Genomic DNA, 12,541 nt, shown 5'->3' on the forward strand with positions numbered 1-12,541 from the left:
TAAACATGACTGTTTTGATAGGAAACATGACTGTTTTGATAGTAAACATGACCGTTTTGTACCTAGTAAACATGACCATTTGTATCTAGTAAACATGACTATTCGATTGTAAACATGACCGTTTTGAACCTAGTAAACATGACTGTTTTGAAAGTAAACATGACCGTTTTGTACCTAGTAAACATGACCATTTGTACCTAGTAAACATGACTGTTTTGATAGTAAACATGACTGTTTTGATAGTAAACATGACCTTTTTGTACCTAGTAAACATGACCATTTGTACCTAGTGAACATGACTGTTTTGAGAGGAAACATGCCTGTTTTGATAGTAAACATGACTGTTTTTAAAGTAAACATACATGTTTTGATAGTGAACATGCCTGTTTTGATAGTTAACATGACTGTTTTGATAGTAAACATGCCCGTTTTGTACCTAGTAAACATGACCATTTGTACCTAGTAAACATGACTGTTTTGAGAGGAAACATGCCTGTTTTGATAGTAAACATGACTGTTTTTAAAGTAAACATACATGTTTTGATAGTGAACATGCCTGTTTTGATAGTAAACATGACTGTTTTGATAGTGAACATGACCGTTTTGAACCTAGTAAACATGACCATTTGTACCTAGTAAACATGACGGTTTTGATAGTAAACATGACCGTTTTATACCTAGTAAACATGACCATTTGTACCTAGTAAACATGACTATTTGATTGTAAACATGACCGTTTTGAACCTAGTAAACATGACTGTTTTGAAAGTAAACATGACCGTTTTGTACCTAGTAAACATGACCATTTGTACCTAGTAAACATGACTGTTTTGATAGTAAACATTACTGTTTTGATAGTAAACATGACCGTTTTGTACCTAGTAAACATGTCTGTTTTGATAGTGAACATGACTGTTTTGATAGTTAACATGACTGTTTTGATAGTAAACATGCCCGTTTTGTACCTAGTAAACATGACCATTTGTACCTAGTAAACATGACTGTTTTGAGAGGAAACATGCCTGTTTTGATAGTAAACATGACTGTTTTTAAAGTAAACATACATGTTTTGATAGTGAACATGACTGTTTTGATAGTGAACATGACCGTTTTGAACCTAGTAAACATGACCATTTGTACCTAGTAAACATGACGGTTTTGATAGTAAACATGACTGTTTTGTACCTAGAAAACATGACTGTTTTGATAGTGAACATGACTATTTGATTGTAAACATGACCGTTTTGAACCTAGTAAACATGACTGTTTTGATAGGGAACATGACTGTTTTGATAGTAAACATGAGCATTTTGTACCTCGTAAACTTGCCTGTTTTGATAGTGAACATGACTATTTTGATAGTAAACACGACCGTTTTGTACCTAGTAAACATGACCATTTGTACCTACTAAACATGACTGTTTTGATAGTAAACATGACTGTTTTGTACCTAGAAAACATGACTGTTTTGATAGTGAACATGTCTATTTGATTGTAAACATGACCGTTTTGAACCTAGTAAACATGACTGTTTTGATAGGAAACATGACTGTTTTGATAGTAAACATGACCGTTTTGATAGTAAACATGACCGTTTTGTACTTAGTAAACATGACCGTTTGTACCTAGTGAACATGACTATTTGATTGTAAACATGACCGTTTTGAACCTAGTAAACAAGACTGTTTTGAAAGTAAACATGACCGTTTTGTACCTAGTAAACATGACCATTTGTACCTAGTAAACATGACTGTTTTGATAGTAAACATGACTGTTTTGATAGTAAACATGACCGTTTTGTACCTAGTAAACATGTCTGTTTTGATAGTGAACATGACTGTTTTGATAGTTAACATGACTGTTTTGATAGTAAACATGCCCGTTTTGTACCTAGTAAACATGACTGTTTTGTACCTCGTAAACATGCCTGTTTTGATAGTGAACATGACTGTTTTGATAGTAAACATGCCTGTTTTGATAGTAAACATGACTGTTTTGACAGTGAACATGACTATTTTGATAGTAAACATGACCGTTTTGTACCTCGTAAACTTGCCTGTTTTGATAGTGAACATGACTATTTTGATAGTAAACACGACCGTTTTGTACCTAGTAAACTTGACCATTTGTACCTAGTAAACATGACTGTTTTGATAGTAAACATGACTGTTTTGTACCTAGAAAACATGACTGTTTTGATAGTGAACATGCCTATTTGATTGTAAACATGACCGTTTTGAACCTAGTAAACATGCCTGTTTTGATAGTAAACATGACTGTTTTGAGAGGAAACATGCCTGTTTTGATAGTAAACATGACTGTTTTTAAAGTAAACATACATGTTTTGATAGTGAACATGCCTGTTTTGATAGTAAACATGACTGTTTTGATAGTGAACATGACCGTTTTGAACCTAGTAAACATGACCATTTGTACCTAGTAAACATGATGGTTTTGATAGTAAACATGACCGTTTTGTACCTAGTAAACATGACCATTTGTACCTAGTAAACATGACTATTTGATTGTAAACATGACCGTTTTGAACCTAGTAAACATGACTGTTTTGAAAGTAAACATGAACGTTTTGTACCTAGTAAACATGACCATTTGTACCTAGTAAACATGACTGTTTTGATAGTAAACATGACTGTTTTGTACCTAGTAAACATGACTGTTTTGTACCTCGTAAACATGCCTGTTTTGATAGTGAACATGACTGTTTTGATAGTAAACATGACCGTTTTGACAGTAAACATGCCAGTTTTGATAGTGAACATGACTGTTTTTTTAGTGAACATGCCTGTTTTGATAGTAAACATGACCGTTTTGTACCTAGTAAACATGACCATATGTACCTAGCAAACATGACTGTTTTTAAAGTAAACATACATGTTTTGATAGTGAACATGCCTGTTTTGATAGTAAACATGACTATTTTGATAGTAAACATGACCGTTTTGTACCTAGTAAACATGACCATTTGTACCTAGTAAACATGACTGTTTTGATAGTAAACATGACTGTTTTGTACCTAGAAAACATGACTGTTTTGATAGTGAACATGACTATTTGTTTGTAAACATGACCGTTTTGAACCTAGTAAACATGACTGTTTTGATATGGAACATGACTGTTTTGATAGTAAACATGACCGTTTTGTACCTCGTAAACTTGACTGTTTTGATAGTGAACATGACTATTTTGATAGTAAACATGACCATTTGTACCTAGTAAACATGACTGTTTTGATAGTAAACATGACCGTTTTGAACCTAGTAAACATGACTGTTTTGATAGGAAACATGACTGTTTTGATAGGAAACATGACTGTGTTGATAGTAAACATGACCGTTTTGAACCTAGTAAACATGACTGTTTTGAGAGGAAACATGAGTGTTTTGATAGTAAACATAACTGTTTTGATAGTGAACATGCCTGTTTTGATAGTAAACATGACTGTTTTGATAGTGAACATGTCTATTTGATTGTAAACATGACCGTTTTGAACCTAGTAAACATGACTGTTTTGATAGGAAACATGACTGTTTTGATAGTAAACATGACCGTTTTGTACCTAGTAAACATGACCATTTGTATCTAGTAAACATGACTATTCGATTGTAAACATGACCGTTTTGAACCTAGTAAACATGACTGTTTTGAAAGTAAACATGACCGTTTTGTACCTAGTAAACATGACCATTTGTACCTAGTAAACATGACTGTTTTGATAGTAAACATGACTGTTTTGATAGTAAACATGACCTTTTTGTACCTAGTAAACATGACCATTTGTACCTAGTGAACATGACTGTTTTGAGAGGAAACATGCCTGTTTTGATAGTAAACATGACTGTTTTTAAAGTAAACATACATGTTTTGATAGTGAACATGCCTGTTTTGATAGTTAACATGACTGTTTTGATAGTAAACATGCCCGTTTTGTACCTAGTAAACATGACCATTTGTACCTAGTAAACATGACTGTTTTGAGAGGAAACATGCCTGTTTTGATAGTAAACATGACTGTTTTTAAAGTAAACATACATGTTTTGATAGTGAACATGCCTGTTTTGATAGTAAACATGACTGTTTTGATAGTGAACATGACCGTTTTGAACCTAGTAAACATGACCATTTGTACCTAGTAAACATGACGGTTTTGATAGTAAACATGACCGTTTTATACCTAGTAAACATGACCATTTGTACCTAGTAAACATGACTATTTGATTGTAAACATGACCGTTTTGAACCTAGTAAACATGACTGTTTTGAAAGTAAACATGACCGTTTTGTACCTAGTAAACATGACCATTTGTACCTAGTAAACATGACTGTTTTGATAGTAAACATTACTGTTTTGATAGTAAACATGACCGTTTTGTACCTAGTAAACATGTCTGTTTTGATAGTGAACATGACTGTTTTGATAGTTAACATGACTGTTTTGATAGTAAACATGCCCGTTTTGTACCTAGTAAACATGACCATTTGTACCTAGTAAACATGACTGTTTTGAGAGGAAACATGCCTGTTTTGATAGTAAACATGACTGTTTTTAAAGTAAACATACATGTTTTGATAGTGAACATGACTGTTTTGATAGTGAACATGACCGTTTTGAACCTAGTAAACATGACCATTTGTACCTAGTAAACATGACGGTTTTGATAGTAAACATGACTGTTTTGTACCTAGAAAACATGACTGTTTTGATAGTGAACATGACTATTTGATTGTAAACATGACCGTTTTGAACCTAGTAAACATGACTGTTTTGATAGGGAACATGACTGTTTTGATAGTAAACATGAGCATTTTGTACCTCGTAAACTTGCCTGTTTTGATAGTGAACATGACTATTTTGATAGTAAACACGACCGTTTTGTACCTAGTAAACATGACCATTTGTACCTACTAAACATGACTGTTTTGATAGTAAACATGACTGTTTTGTACCTAGAAAACATGACTGTTTTGATAGTGAACATGTCTATTTGATTGTAAACATGACCGTTTTGAACCTAGTAAACATGACTGTTTTGATAGGAAACATGACTGTTTTGATAGTAAACATGACCGTTTTGATAGTAAACATGACCGTTTTGTACTTAGTAAACATGACCGTTTGTACCTGGTGAACATGACTATTTGATTGTAAACATGACCGTTTTGAACCTAGTAAACAAGACTGTTTTGAAAGTAAACATGACCGTTTTGTACCTAGTAAACATGACCATTTGTACCTAGTAAACATGACTGTTTTGATAGTAAACATGACTGTTTTGATAGTAAACATGACCGTTTTGTACCTAGTAAACATGTCTGTTTTGATAGTGAACATGACTGTTTTGATAGTTAACATGACTGTTTTGATAGTAAACATGCCCGTTTTGTACCTAGTAAACATGACTGTTTTGTACCTCGTAAACATGCCTGTTTTGATAGTGAACATGACTGTTTTGATAGTAAACATGCCTGTTTTGATAGTAAACATGACTGTTTTGACAGTGAACATGACTATTTTGATAGTAAACATGACCGTTTTGTACCTCGTAAACTTGCCTGTTTTGATAGTGAACATGACTATTTTGATAGTAAACACGACCGTTTTGTACCTAGTAAACTTGACCATTTGTACCTAGTAAACATGACTGTTTTGATAGTAAACATGACTGTTTTGTACCTAGAAAACATGACTGTTTTGATAGTGAACATGCCTATTTGATTGTAAACATGACCGTTTTGAACCTAGTAAACATGCCTGTTTTGATAGTAAACATGACTGTTTTGAGAGGAAACATGCCTGTTTTGATAGTAAACATGACTGTTTTTAAAGTAAACATACATGTTTTGATAGTGAACATGCCTGTTTTGATAGTAAACATGACTGTTTTGATAGTGAACATGACCGTTTTGAACCTAGTAAACATGACCATTTGTACCTAGTAAACATGATGGTTTTGATAGTAAACATGACCGTTTTGTACCTAGTAAACATGACCATTTGTACCTAGTAAACATGACTATTTGATTGTAAACATGACCGTTTTGAACCTAGTAAACATGACTGTTTTGAAAGTAAACATGAACGTTTTGTACCTAGTAAACATGACCATTTGTACCTAGTAAACATGACTGTTTTGATAGTGAACATGCCTGTTTTGAAAGTAGACATGACCGTTTTGTACCTAGTAAACATGACCATTTGTACCTAGTAAACATGACTGTTTTGATAGTAAACATGACTGTTTTGATAGTAAACATGACCGTTTTGTACCTAGTAAACATGTCTGTTTTGATAGTGAACATGACTGTTTTGATAGATAACATGACTGTTTTGATAGTAAACATGCCCGTTTTGTACCTAGTAAACATGACCATTTGTACCTAGTAAACATGACTGTTTTGAGAGGAAACATGCCTGTTTTGATAGTAAACATGACTGTTTTTAAAGTAAACATACATGTTTTGATAGTAAACATGACTGTTTTGATAGTGAACATGACCGTTTTGAACCTAGTAAACATGACCATTTGTACCTAGTAAACATGACGGTTTTGATAGTAAACATGACTGTTTTGTACCTAGAAAACATGACTGTTTTGATAGTGAACATGACTGTTTTGATAGTAAACATGACTGTTTTGTACCTAGAAAACATGACTGTTTTGATAGTAAACATGACTATTTTGATAGGAAACATGACTGTTTTGATAGTAAACATGACCATTTGTACCTAGTAAACATGACTATTTGATTGTAAACATGACCGTTTTGAACCTAGTAAACATTACTGTTTTGAAAGTAAACATGACCGTTTTGTACCTAGTAAACATGACCATTTGTACCTAGTAAACATGACTGTTTTGAGAGGAAACATGCCTGTTTTGATAGTAAACATGACTGTTTTTAAAGTAAACATACATGTTTTGATAGTGAACATGCCTGTTTTGATAGTAAACATGACTGTTTTGATAGGGAACATGACTGTTTTGATAGTAAACATGAGCATTTTGTACCTCGTAAACTTGCCTGTTTTGATAGTGAACATGACTATTTTGATAGTAAACACGACCGTTTTGTACCTAGTAAACATGACCATTTGTACCTAGTAAACATGACTGTTTTGATAGTAAACATGACTGTTTTGTACCTCGTAAACTTGCCTGTTTTGATAGTGAACATGACTATTTTGATAGTAAACACGACCGTTTTGTACCTAGTAAACATGACCATTTGTACCTAGTAAACATGACTGTTTTGATAGTAAACATGACTGTTTTGTACCTAGAAAACATGACTGTTTTGATAGTGAACATGTCTATTTGATTGTAAACATGACCGTTTTGAACCTAGTAAACATGACTGTTTTGATAGGAAACATGACTGTTTTGATAGTAAACATGACTGTTTTGATAGTAAACATGACCGTTTTGTACCTAGTAAACATGACCATTTGTACCTAGTAAACATGACTATTTGATTGTAAACATGACCGTTTTGAACCTAGTAAACAAGACTGTTTTGAAAGTAAACATGACCGTTTTGTACCTAGTAAACATGACCATTTGCACCTAGTAAACATGACTGTTTTGATAGTAAACATGACTGTTTTGATATTAAACATGACCGTTTTGTACCTAGTAAACATGACCATTTGTACCTAGTAAACATGACTGTTTTGATAGTAAACATGTCTGTTTTGTACCTAGTAAACATAACTGTTTTGATAGTGAACATGACTATTTGATTGTAAACATGACCGTTTTGAACCTAGTAAACATGACTGTTTTGATAGGGAACATGACTGTTTTGATAGTAAACATGACTATTTTGATAGTGAACATGACCGTTTTGAACCTAGTAAACATGACCATTTGTACCTAGTAAACATGACCATTTGTACCTAGTAAACATGACTGTTTTGATAGTTAACATGACTGTTTGATTGTAAACATGACCGTTTTGAACCTAGTAAACATGACTGTTTTGATAGGGAACATGACTGTTTTGATAGTTAACATGACTATTTTGATAGTAAACACGACCGTTTTGTACCTAGTAAACTTGACCATTTGTACCTAGTAAACATGACTGTTTTGAGAGGTAACATGCCTGTTTTGATAGTAAACATGACTGTTTTTAAAGTAAACATACATGTTTTGATAGTGAACATGCCTGTTTTGATAGTAAACATGACTGTTTTGATAGTGAACATGACTATTTTGATAGTAAACATGACCATTTGTACCTAGTAAACATGACTATTTGATTGTAAACATGACCGTTTTGTACCTAGTAAACATGACCATTTGTACCTAGTAAACATGACTGTTTTGAGAGGTAACATGCCTGTTTTGATAGTAAACATGACTGTTTTTAAAGTAAACACACATGTTTTGATAGTGAACATGCCTGTTTTGATAGTAAACATGACTGTTTTGATAGTGAACATGACCGTTTTGAACCTAGTAAACATGACCATTTGTACCTAGTAAACATGACGGTTTTGATAGTAAACATGACTGTTTTGTACCTAGAAAACATGACTGTTTTGATAGTGAACATGACTATTTGATTGTAAACATGACCGTTTTGAACCTAGTAAACATGACTGTTTTGATAGGGAACATGACTGTTTTGATAGTAAACATGAGCGTTTTGTACCTCGTAAACTTGCCTGTTTTGATAGTGAATATGACTATTTTGATAGTAAACACGACCGTTTTGTACCTAGTAAACATGACCATTTGTACCTAGTAAACATGACTGTTTTGATAGTAAACATGACTGTTTTGTACCTAGAAAACATGACTGTTTTGATGGTGAACATGTCTATTTGATTGTAAACATGACCGTTTTGAACCTAGTAAACATGACTGTTTTGATAGGGAACATGACTGTTTTGATAGTAAACATGAGCGTTTTGTACCTCGTAAACTTGCCTGTTTTGATAGTGAACATGACTATTTTGATAGTAAACACGACCGTTTTGTACCTAGTAAACATGACCATTTGTACCTAGTAAACATGACTGTTTTGATAGTAAACATGACTGTTTTGTACCTAGAAAACATGACTGTTTTGATGGTGAACATGTCTATTTGATTGTAAACATGACCGTTTTGAACCTAGTAAACATGACTGTTTTGATAGGAAACATGACTGTTTTGATAGTAAACATGACCGTTTTGTACCTAGTAAACATGACCATTTGTACCTAGTAAACATGACTATTTGATTGTAAACATGACCGTTTTGAACCTAGTAAACAAGACTGTTTTGAAATTAAACATGACCGTTTTGTACCTAGTAAACATGACCATTTGTACCTAGTAAACATGACTGTTTTGATAGTAAACATGACTGTTTTGATAGTAAACATGCCCGTTTTGTACCTAGTAAACATGACTGTTTTGTACCTCGTAAACATGCCTGTTTTGTACCTCGTAAACATGCCTGTTTTGATAGTAAACATGACTGTTTTGATAGTGAACATGACTATTTTGATAGTTAACATGACTGTTTGATTGTAAACATGACCGTTTTGAACCTAGTAAACATGACTGTTTTGATAGGGAACATGACTGTTTTGATAGTTAACATGACTGTTTTGTACCTAGTAAACATGACTGTTTTGATAGTTAACATGACTGTTTGATTGTAAACATGACCGTTTTGAACCTAGTAAACATGACTGTTTTGATAGGGAACATGACTGTTTTGATAGTTAACATGACTATTTTGATAGTTAACACGACCGTTTTGTACCTAGTAAACTTGACCATTTGTACCTAGTAAACATGACTGTTTTGATAGTAAACATGACTGTTTTGTACCTAGAAAACATGACTGTTTTGATAGTGAACATGTCTATTTGATTGTAAACATGACCGTTTTGAACCTAGTAAACATTACTGTTTTGAAAGTAAACATGACCGTTTTGTACCTAGTAAACATGACCATTTGTACCTAGTAAACATGACTGTTTTGAGAGGTAACATGCCTGTTTTTAAAGTAAACATACATGTTTTGATAGTGAACATGCCTGTTTTGATAGTAAACATGACTGTTTTGATAGTGAACATGACTATTTTGATAGTAAACATGACCATTTTGTACCTAGTAAATTTGCCTGTTTTCATAGTGAACATGACTATTTTGATAGTAAACACGACCGTTTTGTACCTAGTAAACATGACCATTTGTACCTAGTAAACATGACTGTTTTGATAGTAAACATGACTGTTTTGTACCTAGAAAACATGACTGTTTTGATAGTGAACATTACTTTTTTGATAGTAAACATGACCATTTTGTACCTAGTAAACATGTCTGTTTTGATAGGGAACATGACTGTTTTGAACCTAGTAAACATGACTGTTTTGATAGGAAACATGACTGTTTTGATAGTAAACATGACCGTTTTGTACCTAGTAAACATGACCATTTGTACCTAGTAAACATGACTATTTGATTGTAAACATGACCGTTTTGAACCTAGTAAACAAGACTGTTTTGAAATTAAACATGACCGTTTTGTACCTAGTAAACGTGACCATTTGTACCTAGTAAACATGACTGTTTTGATAGTAAACATGACTGTTTTGATAGTAAACATGCCCGTTTTGTACCTAGTAAACATGACTGTTTTGTACCTCGTAAACATGCCTGTTTTGTACCTCGTAAACATGCCTGTTTTGATAGTAAACATGACTGTTTTGATAGTGAACATGACTATTTTGATAGTTAACATGACTGTTTGATTGTAAACATGACCGTTTTGAACCTAGTAAACATGACTGTTTTGATAGTTAACATGACTGTTTGATTGTAAACATGACCGTTTTGAACCTAGTAAACATGACTGTTTTGATAGGGAACATGACTGTTTTGATAGTTAACATGACTATTTTGATAGTTAACACGACCGTTTTGTACCTAGTAAACTTGACCATTTGTACCTAGTAAACATGACTGTTTTGATAGTAAACATGACTGTTTTGTACCTAGAAAACATGACTGTTTTGATAGTGAACATGTCTATTTGATTGTAAACATGACCGTTTTGAACCTAGTAAACATTACTGTTTTGAAAGTAAACATGACCGTTTTGTACCTAGTAAACATGACCATTTGTACCTAGTAAACATGACTGTTTTGAGAGGTAACATGCCTGTTTTTAAAGTAAACATACATGTTTTGATAGTGAACATGCCTGTTTTGATAGTAAACATGACTGTTTTGATAGTGAACATGACTTTTTTGATAGTAAACATGACCATTTTGTACCTAGTAAACATGTCTGTTTTGATAGGGAACATGACTGTTTTGATAGTTAACATGACTGTTTTGATAGTAAACATGACCGTTTTGTACCTAGTAAACATGACTGTTTTGTACCTAGTAAACATGACTGTTTTGTACCTCGTAAACATGCCTGTTTTGATAGTGAACATGACTATTTTGTTAGTGAACATGACTGTTTTGTACCTAGAAAACATGACTATTTTGATAGTAAACATGACCGTTTTGTACCTAGTAAACTTGCCAGTTTTGATAGTGAACATGACTATTTTGATAGTAAACATGACCGTTTTGAACCTAGTAAACATGACCATTTGTACCTAGTAAACATGACTGTTTTTAAAGTAAACATACATGTTTTGATAGTGAACATGCCTGTTTTGATAGTGAACATGACCGTTTTGTACCTAGTAAACATGACTGTTTTGTACCTCGTAAACATGCCTGTTTTGATAGTGAACATGACTATTTTGATAGTAAACATGACCGTTTTGAACCTAATAAACATGACCATTTGAACCTAGTAAACATAACTGTTTTGATAGTAAACATGACTGTTTTGTACCTAGTAAACATGACTGTTTTGATAGGGAACATGACTGTTTTCATAGTAAACATGACCGTTTTGTACCTCGTAAACTTGCCTGTTTTGATAGTGAACATGACTATTTTGATAGTTAACACGACCGTTTTGTACCTAGTAAACATGACCGTTTTGAACCTAGTAAACATTACTGTTTTGATAGGAAACATGACTGTTTTGATAGGAAACATGCCTGTTTTGATAGTAAACATGACTGTTTTGATAGTAAACATGACCGTTTTGTACCTAGTAAACATGACCATTTGTACCTAGTAAACATGACTATTTGATTGTAAACATGACCGTTTTGAACCTAGTAAACATGCCTGTTTTGATAGTAAACATGACTGTTTTGATAGTAAACATGACCGTTTTGTACCTAGTAAACATGACCATTTGTACCTAGTAAACATGACTATTTGATTGTAAACATGACCATTTTGAACCTAGTAAACATGACTGTTTTGAAAGTAAACATGACCGTTTTGTACCTAGTAAACATGACCATTTGTACCTAGTAAACATGACTATTTGATTGTAAACATGACCGTTTTGATAGGGAACATGACTGTTTTGATAGCAAACATGACCGTTTTGAACCTAGTAAACATGAATGTTTTGACAGGAAACATGCCTGTTTTG

This window comes from Oncorhynchus gorbuscha, linkage group LG18, assembly GCF_021184085.1.
Source record: "Oncorhynchus gorbuscha isolate QuinsamMale2020 ecotype Even-year linkage group LG18, OgorEven_v1.0, whole genome shotgun sequence".
In the NCBI taxonomy this organism is placed as follows: Eukaryota; Metazoa; Chordata; class Actinopteri; order Salmoniformes; family Salmonidae; genus Oncorhynchus; species Oncorhynchus gorbuscha.